Raw genomic sequence first — 15,906 nt, 5'->3', positions numbered from 1 at the left:
GTTTTTGTCTTATGAGTTTGAATTACCCTCCCTTTTTAAGAGTTTTTTATTTTCTGATAATGCCAGCAATCGTCTCCCATTAACCTTAGTCTTTTCAATGAGAGAAAGTGTGGAGGTGATTGTAAATAATACTGAGTAATAAAATTATATTGCTCAAGATAAGTTTGAGTACTACTCACCAAAAGTGAAAAAAGAGCCCTACTCAATGTGTTTCAGATCTGCGCTCTCATTAAAATAGGTAGAAGTCCTAGGATATTTCCTTATACAATTATCAGCTTGAAGAGCTTTGTTTTTGAATTTTGCGAATCGCTTAGCCCTGAAATATTGTTGGACAGGGAACAAAAACAACGATTCACTCATAACGGAGAATCATAATTGCCTTTCGCAGGCACACATGTTGAGTGCTTGCCAAATTGCAGCAGAATATATAGTATATTCAGTCATCTCTCTGACCTTTCAGGAGGCCATGTTTTTATAGAAAAACAGATCACTGAGATCTTCTCAAAGAGTTATAAAAACGTTCATAAGTATTTTTCAACTACCAATCAAAAACCACATTGTTCTGAGAAATTACTTTCAGATGGGTCTGTAGATAGAGGAGTGCAATTGTTCCTAGTTGAACAGACAATGCATGCTTTTTATCTGCTTTGGCTCACATTCAAGCTTGTCAGAAATTATCTACATGAATGCATTATGTAGTTTCCTCAAATATTCAGTCTGAATGCCCCAGTGTAATGTTTGAAGTTGCACAATGTGGAACCCTTCTGCCTCTCCTAAATGCCTCATGAATGGACAGTTTAAAAATGTAAAGTGGTTAAAAAATGTATCCAAATGTTTAACAAAATCCCACTAGATTGTGAAAATTAAAACTAATGGGCCAAAAGAAAAGCACTTTTTTTCCCTGTCCCATTTGGGTCTTTTGAAAAGTAAATCCTTTCACATTCTTTAAAAATTAAAGTTCAAAGTACCCAAAGGTTTTCAGTGCAGGTGCAGATGCCAGGAGGCAGGACACATTGCCAATTGTACATTCACCTTTTCAGTACTGGTTAGTAGTTTTGACAGTCATTGCTATCATTTTTAATATAGCTCATTTCTTTGGTCTCTGCAAAACGGGGATTTGAATTTATTAACTTAAACAAAGCTAATGGATTTAGTCATACAACTACAAAATTAGACAAGCTTCCAGCTGAGAAGAATATATCAACTATGACAAACCACAACAGCTTAATAGGAAAGGACACCATTGTGTTAAACCAAAGAAAAGGTCAAAATAATCTGATAACAATATTCATTGGTGAACTGTATATTTCAAATTTCATGTTTTTAGAATCTGCTAAGAGAAATGCTCAACTCTGATTATTATTTTAGTTTAAGAATATGTTAAATAAATATGTCACAGACCAAAGATCCCCTTTCACAACAAGAAAAAACTGATTTGTACATTTATTAGTTTATAAGTATACACCGAATAAAAACGGAATGTATTTTCTATGTGAGGGAAATACGGTTCACAAAAAGATTTTTACACCTAAATAATGGCAATTACAACTGGCAGTACCTTAGTAACAAATCTTAATCAAGAATAATGAAAATAGTTACATTGATGGCTTGCAGTGATATTATATATTCAAGGTAACTTATTTTGGTGATAAATGCAGTTTCTGAATAACTAGAATATTAATGTACATAATCAAATATTACTCCAAAATCGGAAATTAATTAGGAATATTTTGCTCAAGCTGGAAGTAGAAACATATCAATGAGCAAAATGCTGACTTCAGCTGTTCCCATTTATCAACAACATAAAAAAATACACTGGTCTTTCTGTCCTGAATATAACCTATTTGTCACTGCTTGTTACATGTCTGGGAGCCTGTGAAATGAGTCACGCTGCAGAGCAGAAATGTGATACTTTTTCCTTCCAGAAAAGGACATTTGGCTCTCACTTCAGAGCTTGGTGTCTCACAGTATCCCAGAACTGACAGAACGCTAGACTGAAAGACATAGACTGAGAGATGATATGAAACTTGCACCAGTCCTCTACATACTGTAGCAGTCAGTAAGGAGCGTTAGTGCCTGTGTTCGAAGGGTTCAACAGTCCTCACTGACCATGCAAGAGACTGGATAACCTTTGCTCAAACCTTTTGCTGTAGCAAAATCAAGCCCTGCAGTTGTAAACAGATCCCACACTTGGTTATCTTTTAGCTGCAAATGTTCAATTTCAGAGTTTGTATGCACATATCTGTCACCATCAGGTTTGCTCAGATTTTTAAAATAATTTTCTCCTCTTCTCATCCATCTCTGTTTGGTGATGGGTTCAATGCCAAGCCAACAGGTACAATTCCTAAACTGCTACATGCCATCAGTGTCATGTGATACAGATTTGTACCTATCGTAGGCAGCATAGATGCCATTTGAGTTTGAACTGAGTTGCTGCCACAAGTTGATGCTCTAAAACTCGGTGAATCTTGTTTATGAATTGTTTGTGGAGTCATAAGAAGATAAGAAAGGTTACAGATGAGAAGAACATCTGACCGGTTGAGATCGCTTATTGATCCAGCTGGTTCATGAAGGAAGACATGATACCAGTTTTATCACATGGCTGGGTAGCTTCTTCCACACTCCCACAATCCTTTGGATAAGGAACTGGCTCCTGTTCACGGCTTTTAACGCACTTCCACACAGTTTCCACTTCTGTCCTCTGGTTTGTGTTTCCCTTTTCATGTTAAAGAAGTCCACTGCATTGACATTGTCAGTGCCTTTGAAGATTTTAAATACTTGTATCAGATCCCTTTGTAGTTTTCTCTGCTTGTCTCTGTTCAAGGTCCAAAAGGTTAAGTCTGACAGTGTAGGGCTCTCCTTTAAGTCCCAGAATGCACCCGGCTGCTTTTCTGTGGACTGACAGATTGACAGCTGTGGCCTTCTTTGTCCCAGAGCTGCCTTTCAAGTCTCTGTCAAGGGCCGAATCTGTATTTCCTTTGCTTAGTGAGTTAAAATGAGGAAAACTCAAATCAAACTGACCTGACAATGTCAACAATATTGTATATGAGAGGGTGACTAAGGAGGCCTTACCCATAATTTTCCAAAGTTTTCTCATTAAACACCTTTACCTGTATCCATTCCTTCATTTGTATTATAAAGACAGTCCACTCTATAGGCTGAGAAGGGCAACGTGGCCTTTTGCTCGAGAGATATATTTTTATTTTGTTTCATGTATGTGTTAAAATGGAATTGTTTGTTTCCTACGCTCTGTCCCATGACCCTGGGAGCCCACATGGCTACTTTAAAGAACATTGGGGATTTGACACAATGACTGAAGCGTGGGAGAGCAAAGATCTTGTCGTGGAACTAAAAACCAATCTTCTCATACAGGCATTCCCATGAGTTCCTGGCAAGCTTTTATATAAATATAGAAATAATAAAAAAAACATTTTAAACCTGAATGGACTTTAGTGGAAAATGGATATTTTTATTAAGAATTCTTGGGTTGAGTGTCTTTTTCAACATGTTTTAAAAATTGACAGCGCTACAGAAATACTTTTTTTAGGTGATGTGTGCTGAACACAAATGTACAGTAGATGAACGGGTTTTTTTCTGTCAACGCCCAAATTCTGAGCGAATTCGGAATGAGGGTGCAGTGAGGCCTTTCAGCCTTGGTTTGGTTTGGGAAATGAGCTCTGCAAGGACTCATCTGAAATATTATAAGTGGGGTTTTCATATTTTGGGATTGCATGCTTCCTGAAACGGATTTAACCTAAAAGAAACTTGGGTTGACCAGGCTGCCAGTGCACTTTGGTAGCACATCTGTTAATCAGGAGGAGACGCATTGATAGCATGTGTTCCTAACGGAGTAAACTACCTCACAAACAATGGCTCACAGTGGGGTTATGTACTTCAAGCGTCTTGCCTGAGGTCACTGGCTGGGAAAGGGACTGTTCTGCAGGAAACCTATCTTGGACGTGGGGAAGGATTATTGAAAACAAATGGTAATGCAGTGAAAATAGTAAACATTGCTCTTGGGTATGCACATACTCTAACTCTGACTTTTTGTTTTTGGTTTTCTGGTTTTCGCCTGGAGCACTTTAATTGCTGAGCTGACTAAGCACCAAAAAGTGCTGGTGTGTGTAGTCGCACTGTAAAAGCTAAGTGTGCATTTCCATTCCACCAGCTCTCACAGCTGGAAATTAATAGCAGTGGCGATGGTGGGAGGAAAATTACATGTGCAAGTACATGCTAATTCATTCTAATTTGGTATAACAAACACCTAATTTAATTACATGAACTGAAGTTTAACAGTAAGCCACCCAATTAGATTTTTGTGTTTTTTTAAAAAAACAAACCTTATTATATTCTGGGGTTTGTTGTCTGCAACATGTGGAACTATGTTACTGGGGCAATTTTTACCTCTGGAAATCCTGTTCCTCATGCTGGTTTCAATTCCATAACCTTTCAGATCACAAAATAATGAGCCAAAATGGCTCACACATGCACATTATGCCCGCTGAATCATTTTCCACCAAACCAATTTACTTTCATGATTAAATATTTTTTCCAAGTGAGTCACAAAGCCCAGCCAGTTTTCTGGGCCAGCCCGGGGAACCTTACAGTGTGTGTTCTGGTGTTGGAATAGCGCAAAAGGAGAGCCATTCCATTAAATCAAGTAAGACTTAAAAAAAGAATGGCTTTAATAGCAGGTATTTCCTGTCTCTTGATCTAGGCAGGAATAACACATTTCTCTCCACAGGGTTCACCTTATAATAAGTTGTGGTTTGGTGCCAGTAGTTTATTATTCAATTTTTAAGGCAGCTCAGTGCAAAAAATCAAGGATTGCAGCACCAATTTGTGGCACATGAGGGTGTCTGGCTGAAAAAACATTGATGGCAGAAAACGTCTTCAGCTTTCAATAATGCTCACTCCCACACAGTGTGCAGCTCACAAAAAGTGTCTGCAAGCAAATTTGAACTACTCAGACATTCTTACATGAGGTAGTTTTTGTATTCAGGGAGAAGAAAACAGGATGTGAATTTTAAGACCGCACTTTAGGAGTTTATAGCTAAGAAACCTTGTTCTGAGCCTTGTATACAAAATGAACATTGAAAATCCTGCAATAAATTTTGAAGAAAATATATTGAATTCATATGTGTCACGACCAGTACTTAACTGTTTAGGTGAAATTAACAGGGCCATTTTCTGGGTGTTTCAGAGCGAAATGTTAAAACTTTAAAAAAACAATATACACTGCTATGCAAATGTCTCAGCTAATTCACGTTCAGAAGCTAGAATATATGTAGGTTGACAGCCAGCATCAGTGTTTCTTCTTTTCTAAAAACTTTGTTATATTAACATATTACATTATGTTAACATAACATTAATATATTAACATAAACTTTACTATAGCTACAATCAGCTATAGTATAGCTATAATTAGGCATGATCAGCCAAAGTGTAGTGTTGTCTTAGCTTGTCTGTCATATTTACCAGTCAAAAGGCTTCATTTTACACTGCAAAATACAGCTCTATCAGAATTAACTGTTTCAGTTGAAGATTTTTACAGCATTGTTAGAGCCAAAAATGGAAAGAAATGAAGTGAAAGTTGGCAATATTAGCTTAGGAAAATAGAAAAACTGTAGTAAACTGTATATTTCAGCATTACTGTTGATCACATAATTTATAATAAATGATCTGAAAATGTTTTTATTAATAACATTCAATAATAAAAGAAAACCTGAATACAGAAGTGTATTATGAACTATAGCTTGATATAATGATACATATTTGAGAAATGTAACGAACAGTTCTTTCCGGACCCTATGCGGACGACACAGTCCGACGTAGTGGGGAAACACTGGGGAAACGTCATGCAGGAAAAGGGGGCTGAAGACAGGGGGGCGTGTCCAAGGTGCGCTAGTGCACGGGGGAGGTGTGGCCGAGGCGAACAATCCGAGAGAGTAGTCCCTAGGGAATATCCAAAAACACACGAGAAGTCCAAAACCAGGAGATCCATCAGAAGAAGGAATTAAAAACCACGAAGGCCGGGTCGGAACCGGCGGACGGGGAACGGGAACGGAGGTTAAAACCTTAACGGGACCAGGCGCTTCCAGGTCCCGGACTCGCACGATATGGAAATCAGAGCAGAGCCCGGATGAGCGTCAGCGCCTGGCTTTTAAGGTAGGCTGGGAATGGGGAGCAGGTGCATAGAATACAGTCTCACGTGAAAGGGCTGGAGCACCCTTAAGGAGGGGGGACTATAATCGTGACAAGAAATGCCTATAAAAGTATAAGGCTAATTATTTAACATGGCACTTTTCAAGTCGGATCCTGAACCACAAATTCTGAAAAATAGTGCAGACAAGGAAATTAATTGAATGTAATTCAAGATGAAATGTGGTCTTTACAGAGAACATCTACGAGTGTGTTTTTACTCTTCTGTATAGTCATTTTGACTAATGTCGTTTTATCAAGTGCCTTTACTAGTCAATGTTTTACTGAAACAGCTCAACAACAGCTCCCTTGGGAAGTTTCAAGTTTTGTTCTTTAGTGTAGTGAAATAACATGGGTCATAAACTTGATTTCCGTTCATTATCTGTGTAAGTGGTGGTTACAGGGCACTCAGAGAGAGATTTGAAGTTGATTAGAGCTACAAAGAACAGATTGTAGCATCAAAGTCAGGGAGGTGGTTTTCCAGAGATTGTGGCATTCTTTCCTATCATTTACGTACTGGAATGTTTTGTTTCTTCTAGGTGGAACCTAGTTTTGGTGACCTGTGTCCACCGTGGATCTGATCCTTTATAACTTTTCATACCCAATAAGTGCCATATTCATAAATTTCCCAGAACTCAAGAGCCCAAGCAATACCAGTGATCCTTAGTTTTAACCATTTTCCAGCTCCCTATTCCCTAATGAAGAATATCAGGCTTAATCCTTAAACCGTATCCCAGTCCTCACCTTCCTTCTCAAAGCTTATCGTTACTCAAATAAAATTGTTATTTAACATCTAAAAACCGGCACACAAAGTTACAAAAAATCTTCAAAACCCAACCACAATAATAAAAAATAGAATACTTATTCTTCATTCTACCATTTCCCTTACCACTAACAAAAAAAAACTCCACAACAAAACACATTTAACTTTAAATGAAGATTTTACCTTCAAAGGAAGGCATTGTGTTGTGGCAGTTAGTTCTCTGCCCAATAGTTCTTAGGTCCTAGTGTGAGTCTGGATTTGGGACCTTCCTCTGTGACGTTTCCAGATACACAGTGAGAAACACAATGTTCTCTTGATACTCAGCACTGAAATCATAGGGCATTTTTGTGCTTTTACATCCATCCATTGTTCACTGTGACAGTGGGGTTTCCACAGGTTTCCAAGGAAACGAGCATCTCTAAACTGCCTCCCGTATGTGTGTGTAAATGGATGTGCTTTACAGGTAAGGCTCCAAAATCACAACGGCCCCTTGAGGATCTCTCACTGAAAAAGATATGACCATATAATTTAGCCCCAGTTATAGATTTAGGGGCTAGGGCAATTTGTTTGCTTAAATCACATTTACAATAAAGATGATTCTTAAATTCCCTTTATGACTCTAACGCAGATGTAACCCCTGCATTAACCTTAAATTAACCTTAAATCTCAACTTAGACTTAACCTTAACCATAACTTTAAATACATCCCAAATGTCATCCCAGTTCTAACATATCGTTAAACCTTCCCTTAATAAACTGAACTAACCCTAATATAATGCTCAATCCCACAATTCAGCCACAGTCTTACTTCTAGCCATATGTCTACTCATAACCGTAACAATAACACTAACACATTGTAACCTTAAACACGCACTATGTATACCATACCACACAGTACCATTTTATGTGATATATTATGCTACACAGCCCAAGCTCCATATATTACATAGAGCTGCTCTAGGTGCATAACACAGCCCTAGAAGCCACAATCCTAATTGAAAGATAGGGCTGCAACACAGTTCAGTGTAGTTTTAAAATAAGCTTATGACAGATGGCCATCAGAACAAGCAGAGAGACCCCATGTTCCTCTGCACTGAAATAATAGAGCACTTGTTTGCACTATAGTACCCTGAGACACAGCATGACCAGACGCCTCTGTTGCCGTAAATATTGTTTTTATGTAAACAGACATACTTGGAAAGAATGTCTATTTGATTGCCAGCACGCACGGAATATTTCTGATCTCCAGAAAGTCCAGTTTTGCAATGTCCAGTTGTCACATCTCTATCCTTGACCCAGTCTATCTTATCTTTTACCTTAGCCAGGTTTAAACACACTTACTGGGTCACGTGGCTCAGTAGCACACAGGTACTCTTGTTATTTTGACGTGTTAGAAGACCAGTTTCTGCACTAACTCCATCTCCACATCTACAATCAGTCTAAAGATAAACTTTGTGCTACGACTAACCTTAAAACCAGCCCTGTCCCTAAAAACACCCTAATACAAACATAACCACGCCAACTGAAACTTTAATGCAAACATAATAATATAAACTAATCCTTGAACATAAACCTAGCCTTAACACGAGCTCAGGCTTGAACCTAACATTAACCTTAACTCCCCAACATGCTGCACATCAGCTCTTGTACACTAGACAGGATATTTTCCAGCGTCATCTGTGGCTACAGCCAAGAACATGTATGATTTTTGTATGTTTTATGAACACATTTGTGAAATATGATTTTAATGATGGTTACAAATGGCAGGACTGCTGTCTGGTAGATGAATACTTTGGAGCAGTTTATGAAAAGGCAAACCATCCTGGCAGGCCTTTTATTATTAACGCAATGTGTAAATAGTTGTGGTGTGCCTGTTATGAGTATTGCAAACTCATTCCATAAACCCTTGATTAAATCACTGTCCTGCGGTTTTGCGTAATTAAATAAAAGGCACTTTTAAATAGACAGAGACTAAGTGACAGGCAGACAGAGACACAGGGTGCCAACGACCACGTCTGAAGAAGGATTTACTGTGGGTGTTACATTTTTGCATGCCTGCATGTTGGCTCTCTTTTCTAATTCTCTTAAAATGTATTTTTTAACAAAATGTTTAAAAGTAGTGGATGGTGATTTTTTATTATTATTATTGACAACCACTATTTTGGCCCCATAATTCAGAACATATTAGTGCTCCTATTTGCTTCATTTTAAAGCTTCAAAACCAATATTAATTCATATGAAACCTTTACTTAACTGGATGAAACAGAAACATCCCAGTCTTTCCCTCCTTATGTACTAAAAATCAACAGAACCCTAAAACTTCACAACCGCAACAAATTTTCAAACTACAAATAGCAAAGACTTAATAAAAAGAAATTCCAAAATGTGCCAGGTGCACTGATAAATCCTGATCACACACAACATATATGAGTTTGTTATGCTGATTAACATTTGGAATGTTAATTGGAATGAGAGTTCTCTCACAGCATCCACAGCATAATTGTCACGGTCTGTGTATTTCAGTTATGTAGGAGCTAGATTCTACTAGCCAGACCATAACATGTGGACCCCCCCATCAATTAGACTGCTGTACACAATTATCAGTTCATCTTTCTGCATGTTTGCATTTTTTGATGTCCAAAATGCATGCTACAAAGAGAACTGATGTCTCACTACAGAAGACTTCACTCCATTGCAGCTGAATCCACATGAGGTGTTCCTGCAATATACCAACGGCACGAATCCTCTGTTTTTTGATAAGTGAGGTATGCTGGCTCTTTTCCATGTTTATCCTTCTTGATTTGCACCAGGGTCAATGTTCATCACCTCATCACCTGTGCCTTATTAACTGTCCAACTAGTGAGATTGGTTATGCAGCAGTTACTAGCATGCATCACGGTTTGTCATCAGTATCCAAAATTCCTTTCCTTTCTAAAAGCTTACAACCATAAAATGAGTGATAGCAGATCTATTGCAAGGCACAAAAATGCAACATGCTTCAGATAATCATTTGTTGCATTATTAGATTAATCCATGCTTACAGGATACAGTAGAGTAGTAGGTCTCTGGTCTCAAAACTGGTGGGTTGTGAGTTTGAGTCCCTGTTGGGGACCCTGCTGTTGTACCACAGGCATGAGGCACTTTGTCTCATTTCTTCCAGTCCACCCAACTGTACGAATGGGAAATGGCATCGCTGTTCATGTAATTACCTGCAGAATATGCACGAGGTCATAACAAAACTGCTGCATTAAAATGTGCTCGTGAAAAAAGGGTTAACTCTCACAACAGAGCAATGCCATTTTTATATTTGAAAAAGAGATCTAGGCAGCTTTGGAAGATCCTAGGGGGTATTTTCATGGGAGTATCTTGTAACAGCGTGATTGTTACTCTGCCAGTCTAGAAAGTCTTCAATGCATAAATCATGAGCCGTTATATACAGAAAGTAAGCAAAATTCAGAAAGCATTGCGATATTTTATAATCTGAGCAAAAGGTAATTTCATATTAAATGTTTTACTCTGGTCTGTCCTGGAAGGAGTTAAGAAATGTTGTTCATTGTCACATGATGTTAAGAATACCGACAAAACTTGATCCCCTAGAATCCACATCTTGCCTGCAGATGTGGCGATACCACAAACACTTCAAAGTGCCTCTCCCTCAGACCAGCTCAATATTCTGACGCCAACTGTAAATGTCCTGGACACGCAGAGTGGAAAATATTAAACATTTCAAACAGCCTAGATACTGCTTCAAAAACATTTTATGACAAATCCTGGGTGATTTAGAGAAAATTGCAACAAAAGAGTTATCTCCATGTCTTGTTTCAAAACAAGACCAAAAAACCAGACAGTGTTAGTCTTGAACAGCAGCATGCTGTGTTAAATGAACCTGTTTAGTGAGTGATTCAGGCATCTAAAGCCTACGGAGTGTTCCAATAACGCAATGATAATTCCATTCCTGGCTTGTATATCGTGGGACAATCTCAAGACCTCTTAGGTATTTCTTAATATTTTCTTAAGTTATGCTTGGAAATGTGTCTGGTGTTTTGAAGAAATAGGAAAAAGTGAGCCTTACTGAAAATGAACCTCAGAAATAAAGCTTTTGAAGTAAAAAAAAAAAGCATAGTGTTGAGTTGTTTATGAACTCACCATAAATAAACGACATGCTCCTGACTGATTCATTTCATCTGTCAAGTGTGTGATAATGGCAAAGGTTTATTTTAAGGAAAATTTGGAAGTTATTTGATCAGCCCATAAGGTGTAGAATACAACATACAGTATAAAAGCTATGTCCTACATGTAGTAATACTGTACTTGAAAGTGGATAAATGGATAAAACATATCTGTTATCTGTTCTCTTTATAATGTGAGTTAATTAAACATGCATTCGGACCTTATTTACAATGTTCTAAATAAAACATTAGCAATTTCTTTTTCTGCCACTGGAAACACGTGAAAAATGTTTTTGAAAATCAGATGTAGTCTACGTTTTAACAGTAGAGTTTTTCTGGAATTGAATTGTATTTTCTTCTTTTTCTTTGACATCTGAAGTAACTTTGACCCTGACCATTGCTGCAAGGAGAACAGCAAAACAATCCTTTGCCACAAAACCAATGCAGAAAACCTTTGTTAAATCAAATCATTAGAAACAGAATAGCTGTCTGTTTCCACTGGAGGGTAAGACAACAGAATGCAATTATGAGAACTCAGTGACTGAGTCATAAAATATAATTTTATTCAAGAAGAAATATGTGATATTTCCTAATGAGCATGGTGCCAGATTAAAAAGATTAAAAGCAATACAAGGAAAACATGACATTCTTGTGTTCTAATTCATGTATTTAAAAAGATTTAAACTGCTAGTGAATGAATAAGCCCAGTCATTTGAATACTCATTTATATCCTCTTTAAATTATAAGCCATTTCTGTCACTTTTGTATTAAATAATCAAAAGAAACCCTCAACTAACTAAAGAAATAGGTAATTGGGTAGAGCTTTAGTCTTCCAAATGAGCTACACACATTGTCGATACAGTGTAAGTAAAGCCAATGAATTTTTGTATGCTAAATAAAATTATGTAAATGACATAAACCATACTTCAGATAGCTTACGATCTTGTTTAGAAAAGGATGTGTTGATTTATATCATTACTGTTAACATTATTAAGTGTCTGGCTGTAATTTATGGACAGTGGCAGTTTCTGCAATGTAGGGCGGGTTGCTTTATTGTCACACAAACTTAAGGCACAATCGAAGAAGAAAACAATTCTGTAAACAGTCAGCAAAAACCAATAAAACCAGTCAGAAAATTCTGCTCAACCTTGTTATAGTCTGAACAACATCCTTTTGAAAAACTAGGCCCAAAGGGTATAAAAAATGTAGTTGAGCAATCAGTTGGCTCAGTATTCAGAACCTCTAATAACTTGCAGCCCCGTGTTTGACATGTGAAAGAAAGAAATGATAGGAAGCTGAATAAATGGGGTTTAAGATTTAAAGAAACATTGAAGAGTCAAAGTAAATCTGTTGGCTGATGATACCTGCAGTAACTACAGCTGGCTGGAAAAGTTACTCTTATCTTTTACTTAGAAAGTTTTGACAAGCACTCTCACCTCCCAGCAATTAGTACCCAGACCCATAATTCCACTCTGACTACTGCGCCATGGGATCAGGGATCAGAGGATGTGTGTGGTATTACTGGATGATGTTATTATTGTTTTTTTTTTAGCTAGATCTGGGTCTTTAAATTACTGGTGATTCACCTGGGTCTGGAAAAATGAGGTGTGATACTCTCTCTTTTTTCTTTCATCTGTGGCAGTAAAGCAGACAATGTAAAAGAAAAAGGAAGAAATGTACCTTCAGGATTACTCCAGGTTTACACCACATATTGTGCTCTTTATATTAATAACCAACCAATTTTAAAAGGTGAAAAATATAATTTCCTTATTGGCCAAACAAAGTTAATTTCCTGTTTTGTTGCTAATGATCCGTTTGTTTAAGTATGCCCGCATAAACCATATGCATGCTTAATATTCCTATCCAATGTAGTGCAGAACTTTAGAAGTATCTAAGCGATAGAATCGTTATTTCATACGTGAGTTTGCTGATGTTTTGGGGATTTGCAGTAGGAAAAATATGAGGGAAACCATTGACAAAAATAAATTAATGGAGTGTTGGCTTTGCATCTGTTCAAAATTCCTTGAATTCTCTTGAGCATATTGAATGACCAGATATAAGGAATTGCAATGTCCTTAAAAGACACAACAGTTTTCTTTGTGTACTGTATGTATGATAATGTTGGAGGTATGAGCTGAATGACTCAAAAAGTCAATTAAAAAACAGCACCACCACCAAGATGGTACACATAAAAATACCTGTCTAGATGTTAATCTGTTTGACAAATTGCCCCTTGGAAATAATAAAGATTCTCTCACATTATCAGCCTATAAGACAGGCTTGTCTTCAAGGCCAACTGTTTCCTATTTCAAAAGTCACAAAATGTGTAATAATAAAGTTTATTAAAATAAAAAATGGTCTAAAAAGTGGGTTATTTGGGAGTGCTGGACTGTGTACTCCCATTTGAAAGTGGAACTGTGGCAAATGCAAAACAGCTTTAAATGAAGATCTGCTTCAGGAACAGTATTTATTTTCAAAAACAATGTTCTTTATTTTCCCATTAGGAGAGCTGAAGGCATATTGCCCACTGAATTTAATAAGAATAGGAGGGGCGGTTCATCTGCATGTGTGGGCCACACATGTGCACAGTGCTAGTTGTGCAGTTTAATATCAGTATATTCAGGCACAAGAAATCACTTTATTTGCTACATCAACAGTGATAAGAAATCCAGATTACTAACGGGTGATTATACAGCTCAGCACGTTTTTCAGAACACGTTCCAAGTTTTTCTACCTAACATTGTGTGTCCTCTCATTTTGGAGGATACCCTCTTTTCCAATAAGCAGATGCTTCATTTACAAGGATATTAAGATCTTCTCAGAAGGTCACATTTTAGTGAACAGCTCTAAAAACGACATTTGATAAATCCATGATAGACTCTTTATGCAAGTGATTTGTTATGGTCAGAGAACTAATTCTCGGTGATGTCTAACAGAAATGCAGACATGGATCACAACAATTTCTGTTGTTTGTGCTTCAGAGGAAGTTGTATTTGATTATGCTGATGAGTCTGGGAGGCGGGTGTGAACCCACAAAGACAGCTTCTGTGGGTGGCAGTTTCATATGGAATGCATTTTTTTTTCCAATTTGCCAGCTCACATTACAATTATCATTTACGCTCAAGCATTGCAGCAGAGTTCCAACATAAGAACACAAGGGCTTGTGGTCAAAGTGAAAAATAGATGATTTGTAAGCACTACAGTCAGTTAGAACTTACTGTTTCCAAGCTGCAGTGTTATTACAGTTCTAATCCACTAAAGTTGCAAAATTCTTTTGTTTCTTCAAAACATTTATGAATGTAACTCAACAATTTCTAAACTTAGTCTGTGCAGAAACGCAAACAGTTAACACAAGACAATACCTAATAATTCAAACATATGGACAACGAAGACTCCACTAACATTATTATATATCATTCTATTTTTAATTATGATCAAAATAATAACCTTTTCATTAGAAAAAGTTGACATTTAATTAAATGAAACTATGCAGAACATATTGGCTAACTGTTATCCAATAACAGTTGGATAGTGTCTGTATCCACTGTGTATTTCTGTCAATTGTCCAAACTGCAAAGTGTCTGGTCAGAATGGAGACCATGAATTCAGTCAGTAGGCAAGTTAGAGGAATAAAAACAATAAGCTGAACATTTCTACTGTTTGAGGCAAGACTGCTCTGCAGGAAAAAGGACAGTCGTTTCTGATCACTGTTGGTATCTTTAGCTCATAATCTGATAACCATTACTTGTTATAAATCCATAACAGGTTGATACGGTAACTACGAATATTACAGGTTTCTATTTAAGTAGGGAATGATCAGCAGAAGGGAGTTACTTTAACCTGAAAAAGCAAGATGATGTGTTTTGGGGATCAGGGTAGAAAAAAAAATATTCATTTTTTGAGGGTGTCATTCTGACTGTGTTTGCTTGGTTTGCTTTTACTGTACGGTTAAATGTACTGTAAATATCAGCCAGCTCCTTTGCATCATTCTAGAGTTGTTATTTGAGCAATATTGTTCCATCCTTTTCTTGAACATGCAACTGCAGCAGCACTTGTTTACCTAAATCAGATTTTTAAATTCAGTTTATTTGTCATATGCACATAAAATGCTTATTTGCATGTTATGAACGTGTTTCTGAAGGCACCTGCAATCTTACACAACTATAAGATCATTATACGTGTACAGTGGAAAACAAAATGTAAATGCATGTCCCAAGAGGGTCACGTTTTGAACTCACGGAGGTGTATCTACACAACTGTCTGCTTATAAAGGGTTCAAGAAAAAACTGAAATTTACTCACATTCTGACGGGCAGTCATTTGAATCATTGAGAGGTTCCTGAGAAATTGTTGATTGTTTTTGAGCAGCGCATACCAATAACTTACTTACCCACATTGAAAAGAAAGGTACTTAAAATATACTTACCTGCTCACTACACGTTACTTTAAGATATTTGTATTTATTCACAGAAACATATGAAATACATTGTGAAATATATTTGGGAAAAACTGCAGTGTTTTCAATCAATAATCTCACACAGAGAACATAATGGGAGATGGCAACAGTAGGCAGCACTAAATGTAAAAGAAAGTTTTCTTTGGCTGTTGCATTTTGGAAAATTCCAAAAAATGAATGTTACTGTGGTATGGACTCCGCTACTGTAGAAGAGCAGTGTTTACGATGTTTAATAAATTTGTTTTTTGTGAGTCTGGTGAGGTTTTTTTTTTTAAAGATACAACATGATTATAGCAGTAACATACGCAAGAATATTTAT

Source organism: Lepisosteus oculatus, chromosome 9 (assembly GCF_040954835.1).
Source record: "Lepisosteus oculatus isolate fLepOcu1 chromosome 9, fLepOcu1.hap2, whole genome shotgun sequence".
In the NCBI taxonomy this organism is placed as follows: domain Eukaryota; kingdom Metazoa; phylum Chordata; class Actinopteri; order Semionotiformes; family Lepisosteidae; genus Lepisosteus; species Lepisosteus oculatus.
Note: the sequence above shows the minus strand (reverse complement) of the source record.